Source organism: Pan paniscus, chromosome X, assembly GCF_029289425.2.
Source record: "Pan paniscus chromosome X, NHGRI_mPanPan1-v2.0_pri, whole genome shotgun sequence".
NCBI lineage: Eukaryota > Metazoa > Chordata > Mammalia > Primates > Hominidae > Pan > Pan paniscus.
Genome location: NC_073272.2, coordinates 49,849,355 through 49,867,249, shown reverse-complemented (window position 1 = coordinate 49,867,249; position 17,895 = coordinate 49,849,355).

The following is a 17,895-nucleotide window of genomic DNA, read 5'->3' as shown; positions in this document are numbered from 1 at the left end:
GCCATTCTCCTGCCTCAGCCTTCTGAGTAGCTGGGACTACAGGCGCCCGCCACCACTCCCGGCTAATTTTTGGTATTTTTTAGTAGAGATGGGGTTTCACCGTGTCAGCCAGGATGGTCTCGATCTCCTGACCGCGTGATCCGCCCGCCTCGGCCTCCCAAAGTGTTGGGATTACATGCGTGAGCCACTGCGCCCGGCCAATTGTTCATTTTTATTACGGAGTAGTATTCCATGGTATGGATGTACCACAGTTCAACCATTCGCTTATTGCAGGACATATTGATTATTTCCAGCTTTTGGCTATTACAAGTAAAGCTGCTATGAACAATTGTGTACAAGTTTCTGGATGGGCATACATTTTAACTTCTCTGAAGTGTAATTGTTGAATTGTATGGTCACTGCATGTTTAGTTTTATAAGAAACTACCAAACTGCTTTTACCTTCCCAGCAGCACTTAATGAGGTGTCCATTTTCTCTGCATCCTTGTCACCATTTGGTGTTGTCACTGTGTCTTTTATTTTAGCTATTGTAATAAGTGTGTAGTGATACCTCATCGTGGTGTTATTCTGCATCTAGTGAAGCAAATGAGTGTTGGTCATCTTTTCATGTGCTTATTTGCTTATTTCCTCTTCAGTGAAATGTATGCTCATATCTTTTCGTAATTTTCTAATTGGATTATTTGGGTTTTTTTTACCTTTGAGTTATGATTATTATTATTATTATTTTTTTTTAAGGCAGAGTCTCTCTCTGTTACCCAGGCTGGAGTGCAGTGGCATGATCTTGGCTCACTCCAACCTCTGCCTTCCAGGTTCAAGCGATTCTTGTACCTCAGCCTCCCGCGTAGCTGGGATTACAGGCATGCATCAACATGCCTGTCTAATTTTTGTATTTTTAGTAGACATGGGTTTTTGCCATGTTGCCCAGGCTGGTCTCAAACTCCTGGCCTCAAGGGATCTGCCTTCCATCCACCTCGACCTTTCAAAGTGCTGGGATTACACGACTGAGCCACCACACCCGGCCTACGGTTGAGTTTTGAGAGTACTATACATATCCATTATATATTCTGGATGTGAGTCCTTTCTTGGATATGTGGTTTGCAAACATTTTCTCCCAGTCCATACTTTGTTTTTTCATCCTTTTAACAGGGTTTCTTGCAGAGCAAAAGTTTTAAATTGGATGAAATCTAATTTACTTTTTTTCCTTATGGATTATGCTTTTTGAACTGTTCACCATGCCCTAGATCTCAGACGTTTCTCCTATGTTTTCTTGTAAAAGCTTTTTTTTTTAGTTTTATATTTCAGATTTAAATATATGATCCACTTGAGTTACTTTTTTGTATAAAGTTATGAAGATTAGGTCTTTTTTTTTTTTTTTGCCTATGGATATGCAACTGCTCCAGCACTATTTGTTAAGCAGACGATCCTTCCTTCTTTCTGTCTCTTTGTAAAACATCAGTGTGTGGCTATTTCTAGGTTCTCTATTTTGCTCCAGTGATCTATGTGTCTATTCTTCTGCCAATACTACACAGTCTTGATTCCTGTAGCTATATAAGAAGTATTGAAATACGGTAGAGCCATTCCTCCTACCTTATTCTTCTTTTTCAAAAATTGTCTTAGCTATATAATTTTTTTTTTGATATGGAGTCTCACTCGTGTCACCCAAGCTGGAGGGCAGTGGGGTGATCTCGGCTCACTGCAAACTCTGCCTCCCGGGTTCAAGGGATTCTCCTGTCTCAGCTTCCCAAATAGCTGGCATTACAGGCGTGCACCTCCACACCCGGCTAATTTTTGTATTTTTAGTAGAGACGGGGTTTCGCCATGTTGGCAAGGCTGGTCTCGAACTCCTGACTTCAAGCGATCCGCCCGTCTCGGCCTCCCAAAGTGCTGGGATTACAGGCGTGAGCCACCGTGCCCAGCCCAGCGTTGTCTTAGCTATTGACAATTTGTTACAGCAACAATAAAAAATGAATACATATAGAAACAGATTAGTGAAAAAAAAAATAGAAAGTCAAGAAACAGACTAAGTTATGTGCAAAATTCAGCATGCATTTCCAAACACTGGGCAAAAGATGGGTTGTACAATAAACGATTGCTTGACAAGTGTCTATCCATTTGAAAAAATAAATATTAAAATACTTACTTTAAACCACATAAAATAATAAATTCTAAAAATTCACTGACTTAAATGTGAAAACGTGAAGCCATAAAGAACTAGACGAAAATTTAGGAAAATATTACAGTGTAAGACATTTTGAGTTGGCATAGGCACTTCCTGACATTACACCAAGGCTATGAACAATGAATCTGACATACTTAAAGATGTAAAAATTAAAGTATCATCTAAGTCAAAAGACACCATAAACAACTGTGTAAAGAGGCAAATTTTGGAGAAAATGGTGAAGCATCCGCAGTAAAAGTAACCATCTCTAATATATGACAAAGCTTTTGCATATCATAAGAGAAATTGGAACAACCCAGTGGAAAACTTCAGGCACGGCACTACTTCACTGTATAGTAGAAAACGATTACGAAATAGAAAGTATGAAAGTAAAATAATAAAGGAAATGGAGAATAGATCCCAGAAGTTTCACCGTTCATCTAGTAGAAGTTCCAGACATACAGAATAGAAAGACTGGGCCGGGCGCAGTGGCTTACGCCTGTAATCCCAGCACTCTGGGAGGCTGAGGCAGGCAGATCACCTGAGGTCAGGAGTTCGAGACCAGCCTGTCCAACATGGCAAAACCCTGTCTCTACTAAAAATACAAAAATTAGCCCGGTGTGGTGGCGGGCGTCTGAAATCCCAGCTACTTGGGAAGCTGAGGCAGGAGAATCAGTTGAACCTGGGAAGCGGAGGTTGCAGTGAGCTGAGGTCTTGCCACTGCACCACACCCTGGGTGACAGAGCAAAACTACGTCACAAAAATGAAAAAAATAAAAAAAAAGAATATTAAGACTGGGGAGAAGGCAGTACTTGAAGAAATAATGTTCTAGAATTTTCTGAACTGAACAAAGACACTTTGGGAGGCCGAGATGGGTGGATCGCTTGAGGTCAGGAGTTTGAGACCAGCCTGGCTAACATAAACACTGTCTCTACTAAAAATACAAAAATTAGCTGGGTGTGGTGACGGGTACCTGAAATTCCAGCTACTTGGGAAGCTGAGACAGGAGAATCGCTTGAACACGGGAGGCAGAGACAGCAGTGAGCCGAGATCACCCCACTGCCCTCCAGCTTGGGCGACAAAAGTGAGACTCCTTCTCAAAAAATGTATATGTAGCTAAGACAATTTTTGAAAAAGAAGAATAAGGTGGGAGGAATGGCTCTACCATATTTCAATACTTCTTATATAGCTACAGGAATCAAGACTGTGTAGTACTGGGAGAAGAATAGACACATAGATCACTGGAACAAAATAGAGAACCTGGAAATTGCCCCACACTGATTTTCCCCAAGAGACAAAAAGAAGGAAGGATCGTCTGCTTAACAAATGGTGCTGGAGCAGTTGCATATCCATAGACAAAACAACAACAACAACAACAACAAACAAACAAACAACAATAAGAAAACACCTAATCTTCATATATATATATATATATATATACACACATATATTAAAAACTCAAGTGGCTCATAGATTTAAATCTAAAATATAACACTAAAAAAACTTTTACAAGAAAGAGTAGGAGAAACGTCTGAGATCTAGGCATAGTGAACGGTTCAAAAAGCATAATCCATAAGGAAAAAAATAAATTAGATTTCATCCAATTTAAAACTTTTGCTCTGTAGAAACCGCGTTAAAAGGATGAAAAAACAGGGTGTAAACTGGGAGAAAATGTTTGCAAACCACGTATCCAAGAAAGGACTCACATCCAGAATATATAACGGATACGTATAGTACTCTCAAAACTCAACGGTATGCCAGGCGTGGTGGCTCACGCTTGTAATCCCAGCACTTTGGGAGGTCGAGGTGGATGGGGGGTAGATCCCTTGAGGCCAGGAGTTCGAGACCAGCCTGGGCAACATGGCAAAACCCATCTCTACTAAACATACAAAAATTAGACAGGCATGATGGTTCGCACCTGTAATCCCAGCTACGCGGGAGGCTGAGGCATGAGAATCGCTTGAACCTAGGAGGCAGAGGTTGGAGTGAGCCAAGATCATGCCACTGCATTCCAGCCTCGGTAGCAGAGCGAGACTCTGTCTCAAAAACAAAACAACGGTAAAAACAAACAAACAAATAATTCAATTAGAAAACTATGAAGATATATGAACATACATTTCACTGAAGAGGAAATAAGCAAATAAGCACATGAAAGGCTGTTCAACACTTACTTGCTTCACTAGATGCAAATTAAGACCACGATGAGGCATCACTACACACTTATTACAACAGCTAAAATGAAAGACATAGTGACAATACGAAATGCTGGAAAGGATGCACAGAAACTGGACATCTAGTAAAATGCTGCTGGGAGGGTAAAATCTTACAGCCACTCTGGAAAGCAGTTTGGTAGTTTCTTATAAAACTAAACATGCAGTGACCATACAATTCATCAATTACCACTTCATAGAAATTAAAATTTATCCCCATCCAGAAACTTGTACATAATTGTTCATAGCAGCTTTATTTGTAATAGCCAAATAGCCGGATATAATCAATATGTCCAACAATAGGTGAATGGTGAAACTGTGGTACATCCATACCATGTAATACTACTCAGTAATAAAAATGAACCATTGGCCGTGCGCGGTGGCTCACACTTGTAATCCCGGTATTTTGGGAAGCCGAGGCAGGCAGATCATGAGGTCAGGAGGCAAGTAGATCATGAGGTCAGGAGTTCGAGACCAGCCTGGCTAATATGGTGAAACCCTGTCTCTACTAATAATACAAAAATCAACTGGGCGTGGTGGCGTGCACCTGTAGTCCCAGCTACTTGGGAGGCTGAGGCACGAGAATCGCTTAAACCCGGGAGGCAGAGGTTGCAGTGAGCCAAAACCGCACCACTGCGCTCCAGCCTGGGCGACATAGTGAGACTCCATCTCAACAACAACAACAACAACAACAACAACAACAAAAATATGAACTATTGATACACAAATATTAATAGCTTGGATGAATCTCCAGGGAATTATGCTGAGTGAAACAAGCCTCTAAAATGTTATATACTATGAGATTTCATTTGTACAGCATTGTAGAAAAGATAAAATTGTAGAAATGAAAAATAGATTAGTGGTTGTCAGGGGTTAGGGATGGTGGATAGGAGGAGAGTGAGTATTACTAAAAATGAGTAGCACAAGGGATGGCATTGTGGTGATGGCAATGGTCTGTACCTTTTTTTTTTTTTTAATTCCAAGACTGAGTCTCACTTTGTCACCCAGGCTGGAACGCAGTGGCAGGCTCTCGGCTCACTGCAACCTCTGCCTCCCAGGTTTGAGCCATTCACCTGTCTCAGACTCCCATGTAGCTGGGTATACAGGCACGTGCCACCACGCCTGGCTAACTTTTGTATTTTTAGTAGAGACGGGGTTTCACCGTCTTGGCAGGCTGGTCTCGAACTCCTGACCTCAAGTGATCTGCCTACCTTGGCCTACCAATGTGCTGGGATTACAGGCGTGAACCACTGCACCTGGCCATGTTCTGTATCTTTTTTTTTTTTTTCTGAAATATAAGCTTTATTTTAAATTTAAAGAAATATTAAAAATAAACGTTTTTTACAAATTATAATCAAGCACTCAAAACAATTTAGGAATTTTAAACACTAATTCTTAATTCAAAATAATGACAACCATAGAATACATTCTGGTGTTCGCCAATATGAAGTTTACTTAATATTAGTACTTTACATATGACTAACCATTCATCCTTCCTAAAATTCAATGATAACAGTGATTTGACTTTACAAGGTGAAGCCTTTTATGTAATACTCCATAGATAACTTTTTCAAATACAAAACATTTATACCAGCAAGGAAATTATAAAAACATATATAAAGTATACTGAAGGACGTGATTTAAAGGCTGTTCTGTATACATAGATATGTTTTACCTTAGAAAGTACAGATGCACATCAAAACACCTTCACTGAATATAGATGCCACTACATTCTCTTACTTACGTTACGAAGCAAAAGGCAGTTTCATAAACGTTGTTCTATTGTGTATCAACTGAAAAAAATGGATATTCCACAAAAAGGCTTTGAAGACACATGGGAGTGGAATGTGCCTACATTTAGAGCAGAGCTTTTACAGGACCACCTGTCTCCAGCCAGCTCCCAGGGACCACTGAAAACAGCTGCTACCCTCAGAAAGACAAGATGGTCTTGTTAATGATTTCACTGGACTCTCGAATCTCATCCTCCTTGATCACCAGTGGAGGCGCAAACCTGATGATGTCACCATGGGTTAGCTTGGCCAGAAGTCCATTATCTCGAGTCTTAAAATCACCTTCCAGGCATCACGATCTTTGGTTTCTTTAATAACAATAGCGTTTAATACTTCTTTTCCTCACTGGGCATGGTGGCTCACGCCTCTAATCCCAGCATTTTGGGAGGCCTAGGCAGGTGGATCCATTGTTTTCTTAGTTGGAAATGATCCCAGCATTTAGTGAGTACCTATTACTTAATCTAACATAACACAACTTTAATATTTCATCTCCATATGGTAAGAGCAAGAGAAAAAACATTTCAAATTACATGAAAAGTTCACTTATAAACATGTATCTCACAGTTACCTCATTTATTCATTTTAACAGTTATACCTAGATTACCTATGAAAACTGACATATTAAACAAAGCCAGTCGGCCGGGGTCGGTGGCTCACGCCTGTAATCCCAGCACTTAGGGAGGCCAAGAAGGGCAGATCACTTGAGGTCAGGAGTTGAAGACCAGCCTGGCCAACAAGGTGAAACCCCAACTCTACTAAAAATACAAAAAATTAGGCGGGCGTGGTGGCGGGCGCCTGTAGTCCCAGCTACTCGGGAGGCCGAGGCAGGAGAATGGTGTGAACCCAGGAGGCGGAGTTTGCAGTGAGCCGAGATAGGGCCACTGCCGTCTGGCCTGGGTGAAAGAGCGAGACTCCGTCTCAAAAAAAAGAAAAAAAAAAAATACAAAAATTATCCAGGCATGGGGGCGCACGCCTAGAGTCCCAGCTACTTGGGAGGCTGAGACAGGACAATCTCTTGACCCTGGGAGGCAGAGGTTGCAGCGAGCCGAGATAGCACCACTGCACTCCAGCCTGGGCAACAGAGGGAGACTCTGCTCTAAAAAAAATTTTTTAAATAAATAAATAAATAAATAAAGCTAGTCATTTGGAGTTATTTTCCTATTAAAACATTATTATAGCCTGTAAATGTCAGGTATCCACCCGAGCAAAAACCTTAAATATATGAGTATTTTGCCAATAACTCAGAAAATACAGCTGTTTTATTACACTCACAATATTAAATTAGTCTTACTTATCAAAGAATTTCACATAAAAGACCATTCTGTTTTTAGGTTAGGTTTATGTTTCATAACCTTAACACATCCAACAGAGACAAATATAGAACCAGTAAACTCAGCCAAAAATGTGTGGTCACAATTTTGAAAACATTTCTCATTTTATTTTACCAACAATTTTAAAACCAGCTTATTTTTCAACTACTTAATTAAGTTGCATGAACTAAATGCGTTTTAGTTAATTACTGTGTATTTATATGAGTACCTATTTAAGCCAATCTGAATAGGATTCTTTAAATAATTGTTTGCCAACGATTCCGGATTTTACCATGTAGACACATTTAACATAACACATGTACATACGCAGGAATACGCCCAAACACAGATACGTACATAAACAAAGATAACTTTCATTTTAGAATTTTGATTATGGGACAGTAAACCATACAAACTCACCGATTTATAAAAGACGTTGGATCTAAATTATATTTCTGACAAAATGGAAGAAGGCTAAACTTTATTTAAGATTTTTCTCCTCAATAGGTAATCTTATGAAGGTGGTGACCCAAATTTTGGGTAAAGCAGTTTGAGTCAGTTACCAACATGTTGAATTAGACAAAGAATTGTTAACTGTAAAAATGTGACTGAATTATGTGAGGAGGCCCAAAAGATAAGAGGTATTCCAATAAGCTTTGTATAATGTTCTCTTGGTCTCAATTCCTCATCCTTGAAGATAAGAGTGTTGTCTTCCCTTTTAGTATAGGAAGGAGATCTTTTACATGGGAATTTCATCTTTTGCTTTTAAGAAACACTACAAAGGTCAGTGATTTTATTTTATTTGTATCTGATGTCTTTCAACTGTCTTTATTTTAATAGTCAGTATGCCAGAGTAGCTGAGGAGTTTTGGAAAAAGAGTTTTGCTTAAAGAAGGATAAAGAGGAAGAGGTAAACGAAGGAGAGGGGAAGGTGTTGGAGAAGAAAATCTCAGCTAGCTTTAGACAGTATCTTGCAGTGAGGCAGCCTTTGAGTCTTGAATGTGTTCTGGAGCCTCAAGATACCAACTGAGATAGGAGTCCCATTTGGACTGTATTATTTTAGTTCAGTTTGAGGAAAACAGACTGCGTGAATGATCCCCATAATGTTGGCACATATTACCAGCTGGCGTCCCAGAAAGAGGGAACTATGTTGGCATGCCTTTGAACTTTGAGAGCCTGTGTGTAAATAAATTAATCTAGGTGATTCGGTTTAATGCCTAATACACAAAAGCCAAATTAAACTCTAAGCATGCAAACGATTCAGAAAATAAAGTACAAACTTACCAGGAAGCATGAGAAGCCTTCTCTAACAGAAAAATCTCTGTAACCCGGCCTCATAACCAGGAGGGAGAAAATCCCTCTTAAACAGGCCGTCTCTGGCTGGGTGTAGTGGTCACGCCTGTAATCCCAGCACTTTGGGAGGCCGAGGCGGGCAGATCACTTGAGCTCAGGACTTCAAGACCAGCCTGGCTAACAGGGTGAAACCACATGTCTACTAAAAAACACAAAAATTATCCAGGCGTAGTGGCGCACACCTGTAATCCCAGTTACTCGGGAGGACGATGCACGAGAATCACTTGAGCCTGGGAGGTGAAGGTTGCAGTGAGCCCAGATCACACCACTGCACTGCAGCCTGTGCGACAGAGCAAAACACTGTCTCAAAAAAAAAAAAAAAACAAAAGAAAGAAAAGAGAAAGACAAGATAAAAAAGACAAGACAAGAAAAGAAAGGAAAAGAAAAGAGGAGGTTTCATAACCAGGAGACAGAGAAAGACCCTTCCTAACAAATTCCCAAATAAAACTGAACTCAACTCCCCAACAAATGGCAGTTTGATCCAAGAAAGTCTCACCGGGGGGAAAGAGGCAACCAGAAAAGCAAAAGCTCAAGGGGACCAAGTGTGCAGACCTCACGCCATAGTTCCAGAGGTCATTGATATCTCCAAGGTGAGTCAGCTTCGGACCCGATTTCTGACACCACAAATATCAAAGTCAAAACCTATGGAGATGAATCTCTTTTTTAAATCGCAATATTAAGGATGTTATATTATGGTTTTTGTTTTTGTTTTTTAAGACAGGGTCTCACTCTGTCGCCCACCCCGGAGTGCAGTGGCACAATCTCGGCTCACTGCAACCTCTGCCTCCCCGACTCAGCCTCTGGAATAACTGGGATTACAGGCATGCACCACCACATCCAGCTAATTTTTTGTAATTTTTGTAGAGACAGGATTTCACCATGTTGCCCAGGCAGGTCACGAACCCCTGGGCTGAAGTGATCCGCCGGCCTCAGCCTCCCAAACGGCTGGGATTACAGGCGTGATCCACCACGCCCGTGAATCTCTAAACATTTTATTTGAGAATCATAGAATTGTAATCTGAAGCATACACACAAACTGGCTGGTCTTTGGTATGTCCAAAGAACAACGAGAAAGTTGAGAGTTTTATTAGAAACAGAAATGTTACCTATATTTTTTAAAGCAAGTCCCTTGGCACCAGAGAAGCTTTCAGGAGCTGGAAGCTCTGATTGGTGAGTGTGGACAATAGGTAAAACAAGCCTTAGAGTCATTGCAGGTTGTTTCAGCAGTTACTAGGTAAAAGTGCTCTTAGGGTGGCAGCAGGCCATTTCAGCCACCAGCTTTGCGGAAAATTCAATTCTTGGAGCAGGTGCAATGTGCCCTGATTGGTTTCTCCCCTAGCCACTCAACTCTGACCTAGTTGTGTATGTGGAAAATGACTCAATTCAGGTGGGTTTCAGTGGCACACGCCTGAAATCTCAGCACTTTGGGAGGCCAAGGCGGGCAGATGGCTTGAGGTCAGGAGTTCGAGACCAGCCTGGTCGACATGGTAAAACCCTGTCTCTAGTAAAAATACAAAATTAGTCCGGTGTGAGGCACATGACTGTAGTCCCAGCTACTCGGGAGGCTGAAGCAGGAGAATCGCTTCAACCCAGGAAGCTGAGGTTTCAGTGAGCCGAGATCACGCACTGCACTCCAGCCTGGGTGACACAGCGAGACTTCATCTAAAAAAAAAAAAAAAAAAAAAAAAAAAAAGAATGACTCACTTCTTTCACAATGGTTAAAGCAGAGTCCTGCTTAGCAATGCACAAAAATTCTCCTTTGTGATCCATTCATTTTACTGCTGTTGACTTTCTTGCTTATGCTTTCAGACAGAGACACTCTCCTTTGACCAAACTTGAATCGGGCTCCTCTGAGTCCTGTTTCTGACTAGGTCTCAACCTCAGGCTCTGTCCTTCATCCAGGGACTCTGCCCATTTAGCCTGTTTCAGCAAAAAACCTGTCAAGTCGGTTTAGCCAGAATCCCCCTGCACCTGAGGCTTCCTCCAAGTAATTTCCCATCTTCTGACCCCCGGCTCCTACTCCCTGACTACAAATCCCCACTTGTCCTTGTGGAGTTGAAGTCGATCCCAATATCACTCTCCCACCGCAAGACCCCATTACGGTGGTCCCTGTGCCTATCACAGTAGTCCCCCCTCTGAGTAAAATCGTCCTTACGATCTTTTTTTTTTTTATTTTCAGAGACAAAGTCTCACTCTGTAACTCAGGCTGGAGGGCAGTGACCCAATCCTAGCTCACTGCAGCCTCAAATTCCAGGGCCCAAGCAATATTCCTGCCCCAGCCTCCCAAATAGCTGGGATTACAGGTACGCACCACCAAATCCAGCCATGTATATATATATATATATATATTTTTTTTTTTTAAATTCTCTACAGACCCAGGAACTTGATATGCCAGTCTAATTTTTGAATTTTTTGTAGCGACGGGGTTTTGCCATGTTGCCCAGGCTGGTCTTGAACTCCTGGGCTCAATGAATCCTCTTGCTTCAGGCTCCCAAAGTTCTGGGATTACAGGCATGAGCCACTGCAGCTGGCCCTTCCTTACAGTCTTTAATAAGCCCAATAAATACTTGTTTGCTTCAACATTTCCCTGTGTCTTCAATCTCCTGAAGTCATATGGCTGACATTGTCTTTACTCCACCGGTATAAAAATTCCTTTCTTTCATCGGGTGCAGTGGTTTGTGCCTGTAATCCCAGCACTTTGGGAGGCCGAGGCAGGCAGATAACCTGAGGTCAAGGGTTCCAGACCAGCCTGGCCAACATGGCAAGACCCCATCTCTACTAAAAGTACAAAAATTAGCCGGGTATGGTGGTGTGCGCCTGTAGCCCCAGCTACTCAGGAGGCTGAGGCAGGAGATTTGCTTGATCCCAGGAGGCAGAGGTTGCAGTGAGCTGAGATCATGCCACTGCACTCCAGCCTGGGTGAGAAAGCGAGACTCTGTCAAAAAAAAAATCATTTTTTTCAACACCTTGGAATTATTACACCATTGTATCCTTGCCCCCAGTGTAGTATTTGAGAGATCCGATGTCAGTTTAATTATTTTTCCTCTGTAAGTAACCTGCTATTTCTCTCTGTTCGTTTTTAAAATATTTTTTCTTTGTCTTTCACAATTTTACATTTCACTTTTCCTGTGTGTGTGTGTGTGTGTGTACTATAATACCTTTAAATCTTAAGTCATTTTTTTAAATCTGAGGAATTCTCATTGATTACTTATTTAAGTACACTCTCCTTTTTAATGAATATATTCTCTTCTTATAAGGCTACTATTAGATGTGTTTTGACATTTATTCTTCTATCCTCCCTATTAATTAACTTTTCTTTCATTTACTTCTTTATCCATTACCGATTACTTTCATGAATTCTTTAGACGCATTTCCTCAGCTCAGTAATTGCTTTTTCAACTATATCGGTTTTAACATCCAATCTATTCCGCTGAATTATTTATTTGAGCAGTTAATGTTTTCATATCCAATCTATCCAATAGGTTTTCTATTTACTTATTTATTTATTTATTTGAGACAGAGTCTTCTTCTGTCGCCCAGATTGGAGTGCAGTGGCACGATCTTGGCTCACTGAACCTCTGCCTCCCGAGTCCAAGCAATTCTCCTGCCTCAGCCTCTTGAGTAGCTGGAACCTCAGGCATGTGACACTATGCCAGGCTAATTTTTGTATTTTTGGTAGAGACGGAGTTTCACCTTGTTGGCCAGACTGGTCTCGAACTCCTGAACTCAAGGGATCCACCTGTCTCGGCCTCCCAAAGTGCTGGGATTACAGGCGTGAGCCACTGTGCCTGGCCTTTTATTTACTTATTTTTTCAGAGTTTCACTCTTGTTTCCCAGGCTGGAGTGCAATGGTGTGATCTCACCTCAATGCAACCTCCACCTCCCAGGTTTAAGTGATTCTTCTGCCCCAGCCTCCTGAGTAGCTCGGGTTACAGGCATGCACCACCAAATTCTATCATTCATTAGCATCTGTATCCATTCCTTGAACACCAAAACAGCTTATCTTTTCTTTCTTTTCCCTGCTCCCATCTTCCAAGTTTATAATACTGGGAATTTTAGTTCAAGACTGTAATTTTTAAATTTTTCAATCTAAAGTTTACACTTTTCAATAAATTTTACTATTTTTCTCCTCACCATTGCTTACTGAAATCACCTCCTTCCTCCTAAATTTAGTTTTCCCTTCTCACAGGACTGTATACCAATAATTATTTCTGAAGGGTATATGCGTCATGAATTTTCTGAAATATTTTTCCCCTCATTCTGGATTATTCTGGCTGTATATAGATATCTAGATTCAACTTTTTTATTGTTTGTTCTTGTTTTGTTTTTTTGAGACAGTGCCTGGCTCTGTCACCCAGGCTGGATTGCAATGGCACAATCTCGGCTCACTGCAATCTCCACCTCCCGGACTCAAGCAATTCTCCTGCCTCAGCCTCCCAAGTAGCTGGGACTACAGGCATGTGGCACCACACCTGGTTACTTGTATTTTTTGTAGAAGTGGGTTTCGCCTTGTTGGCCAGGCTGATCTCAAACTCCTGAGCTCAAGCGAGCATCCGGTCTTGGAGCCCAAAGTGCTGGGACTACAGGCATGAGCCACTGCGCCTGGCCCAAAGTTATTTTAAATCAGCTCCTTGAAAAACCTCTCCATTGCATTCTCTCTTCTCTTTTTCTCTCTGGGACCTTTCAGGATTTTATCTTTATCCTAGAAATTTTACCCCGAGGGTGTGTGTGTGTGTGTGTGCTCGTGCGTGCACAGGTGTGTGTGCACATGTGTGTTAATCAGGCTCAGAACTAGGTGGCTCTTTTCAGGTTGAAGATTCATGTCTTTGTTCAGCTGGGAAAATTCTAGAACATTATTTCTTCAAGTACTGCCTTCTCTCCAGTCTATTTTTTTTTTTTCATTTTTGAGATGGAGTTTTGCTCTGACACCGAGGTTGGAGTGCAGTGGCAGGACCTCAGCTCACTGCAACATCTGTTTCCCGGGTTCAAGTGATTCTCCTGCCTCAGCCTCCCAAGTAGCTGGGATTTCAGGTGCCCCCCACCACACTGGGCTAATTTTCGTATTTTTAGTAGAGACGGGGTTTCACCATGTTGTACAGGCTGGTCTCGAACTCCTGACCTCAGGTAATCTGCCTGCCTTGGCCTCCCAAAGTGTTGGAATAACAGGCGTGAGCCACCGCACCCGTCCCAGTCTTTCTATTCTCTACCTCTGGATCTTCTATTGGATGAACGTTGAAAGTTCTTGGATCTCTTCTCCATTTCCTTTATTATTTTCCTTTCATAATTTCTGTTTTGTAATCCTTTTCTGCTATACGATAAAGTAGTGCCATGCCTGAACACATTTTTTCATTGGGTTGTTCCAGTTTCTCTTATTGATATGGAAACGCTTTGTTATATATTAGAGATGGTTACTGTTAATTTATTGGGGATGCTTCATTTTCCCCAAAATTTGCCTTTTTTTTTTTTGAGATGGAGTCTTACTCTGTTGCTGAGGATGGAGTGCAGTGGTGCGATCTTGGCTCACTGCAAGCTCCACCTCCCAGGTTCACGCCATTCTCCTGCCGGGTTCATACCATTCTCCTGCCTCAGCCTCCCGAGCAGCTGGGACTACAGGCGCCCACCACCACACCCGGCTAATTCTTTGTATTTTTAGTAGAGACGGGGTTTCACCATGATAGCCAGGATGGTCTTGATCTGCTGACCTCGTGATCTGCCCGCCTTGGCCTCCCAAAGTACTGGGATTACAGGCATGAGCCACTGTGCCTGGCCTAAAATTTGCCTTTTTAAATAGTTTTTTATGGTGTCTTTTGACTTAGATGATACTTTAATTTTTACGTCTTTAAATATGTCAGATTCATTATTTATAGCCTTGGTGTAATGTCAGGAAATGCCTATGCCAACTCAAGATGTCTTACACTGTAATATTTTCCTAAAATTTCATCTAGTTCTTTATGACTTCACGTTTTCACATTTAAGTCTCTGAATTTTTATAATTTATTATTTTATGTGGTTGAAAGTAAGGATTTAATGTTTATTTTTCCAAATGGATAGACACTTGTCAACAATCCTTTATTACACAACCCATCTTTTGCCCACTGTTTGGAAATGCATGCTTAAGTTTGTATATAAATTAGTCTGTTTCTTGACTTATTATTTTGTTTCACTAATTAATCTATTTCTAAGTGTATTCATTTTTGATTGCTGCTGTAACAAATTGTCAATAGCTAAGACAACACTGGGCCCGGTGGCTCACACCTGTATTCCCAGCACTTTGGGAGGTTGAGACGGGCAGATCGCTTGAGGTCAGGAGTTTGAGACCAGCCTGGCCAACATGGCAAAACCCTGTCTCTACTAAAAATACAAAAATTAGCCGTTGTGGTGGCATGCACCTGAAATCCCAGCTACTCGGGAAGCTGAGACAGGAGAACCGCTTGAACACGGTAGACAGAGGTTGCAGTGAGCCGAGGTCACCCCACTGCCCTCCAGCTTGGACGACAAAAGTGAGACTCCATCTCAAAAAATATTTATATAGCTAAGACAATTTTTGAAAAAGAAGAATAAGATGGGAGGAATTGCTCTACCATATTTCAATACTTCTTATATAGCTACAGGAATCAAGACTATATATTATTGGGAGAAAAATAGACACATAGATCACTGTAACAAAATAGAAATCCTAGAAATAGCCCCACACTGATTTTTTACCAAGAGACAAAAATAGGGAAAGATCATCTGCTTAACAAATGATGCTGGGGCAGTTGCAGAGCCATAGGCCAAAAAGAAAAAAAAAAACCAAAAAGGCCTAATCTTCACACCTTTATACAAAAAAGTAAGTCAAGTGGATCATAGATTTAAATCTAAAATATAAAACTATAAAAGGCCGGGCACGGTGGCTCACGTCTGTAATCCCAGCACTTTGGGAGGCCGAGGTGGGCAGATCACGAGGTCAGGAGATCGAGACCACCCTGGCTAACACAGTGAAACCCTGTCTCTACTAAAAATACAAACAAGTTAGCCAGGCGTGGTGGCAGGCGCCTGTAGTCCCAGCTACTCGGGAGGCTGAGGCAGGAGAATGGTGTGAACCCGGGAGGTGGAGCTTGCAGTGAGCCGAGATCGTGCACTCCATCCTGGGCAACAGAGCAAGAATGCATCTCAAAAAACAAACAAACAAACAAAAAAACTTAAAAAAAAGTTTTACAAGAAAATATAGGAGAAGCGTCTGAGATCTAGGGCATAGTGAATGGTTCAAAAAGCATAATGCATAAGGAAAAAAATAAATTAGATTTCATCCAATTTAAAACTTTTGCTCTGCAAGAAATCTTGTTAAAAGGATGAAAAAATATGGTATGATCTGAAAGAAAATGTTTGCAAACCACATATCCAAGAAAGGACTCACATCCAGAATATGTAATGGATATGTATAGTACTGTCAAAACTCAACAGTAGGCTGAGCGTGGTGGCTCACATTTGTAATCCCAGCACTTTGAAAGGTCGAGGTGGACGGAGGGCAGATCCCTTGAGGCCAGGAGTTCAACACTAGCCTGGGCAACATGGCAAAAAACCCATCTCTACTAAAAATACAAAAATTAGACAAGCATGATGATGCGTGCCTGTAATCCCAGCTACTCGGGAGGCTGAGGCACGAGAATCACTTGAACCTGGGAGGCGGAGGTTGGAGTGAGCCAAGATCGTGCCACTGCACTCCAGCCTGGGTAACAGAGCAAGACTGTCTCAAGAAAAAAAATAATAAAAACCTCAATGGTAAAAAATACAAATAAATAATCCAATTAGAAAATCATGAAAAGATATGAACATACATTTCACTGAAGAGGAAATAAGCAAATAAGCACATGAAAAGATGTTCAACACTCATTTGCTTCACTAGATGCAGAATAACACCATGATGAGGTATCACTACACACTTATTACAACAGCTAAAATAAAAGACATAGTGACAACACCAAATGGTGACAAGGATGCAGAGAAACTGGACACCTCATTAAGTGCTGCTGGGAAGGTAAAATCTTACAGCCACTCTGGAAAGCAGTTTGGTAGTTTCTTATAAAACTAAACATGCAATGACCATACAATTCAACAATTACACTTCAGAGAAATTAAAATGTATGCCCATCCAGAAACTTGTACATAATTGTTCATAGCAGCTTTACTTGTAATAGCCAATAGGTGGAAATAATCAATATGTCCTAAAATAAGTGAATGGTCAAACTGTGCTACATCCATCCCCTGGAATACTACTCAGCAATAAAAATGAACTATTGTCAGGGCACAGTGGCTCACCCTGTTATCACAGCACTTTGGGAGGTCGAGGCAGGCGGATGATGATGTCAGGAGTTCAAGACCAGACTTGCCAGTATGTTGAAACCCTATCTTTACTACTAATACAAAAATTACCCGGGTGTGGTGGCGCGCACCTGTAGTCAGAGCTACTCGGGAGGCTGAGGCTGGAAAATTGCTTGAACCCAGGAGGCAGAGGTTGCAGTGAGCCGAGACACTGCACTCTAGCCTGGGTGACAGAGTGAGACTCTGTCTCAACAACAACAACAATGAACTATTGATACACAAATATCAATATCTTGGAGAAATCTCCATGGAATTATGCTGAGTGAAATAAGCCCATAAAACATGATATACTATAAGATTTCACTTGTACAGCATTGTAGAAAAGACAAAATTGTGGAAACGAAAAACAGATTTGTGGTTGCCAGGGATTAGGGATGGTGGATGGGAGGACAGTATTACTAAAAATGAGTAGAACAAGGGATAGCATTGCGGTGATGAAAATGTACTGTACATTTTTTTTTTTTCAAGAGGGATTCTCACTCTGTCTCCTAGGCTGTAGTGCAGTGGCACGCTCTCGAGCTCACTGCAACCTCTGCCTCCTGGGTTCGAGCTATTCTCCTGTCTCAGCCTCCCATGTAGCTGGGACTACAGGCGGGTGCCACCATGCCTGGTTAATTTTTGTACTTTTAGTAGAGACGGGGTTTCTCCATGTTGGCCAGGCTGGTCTCAAACTCCTGACCTCAAGTGATCTGCCCACCTCGGCCTCCCAAAATGC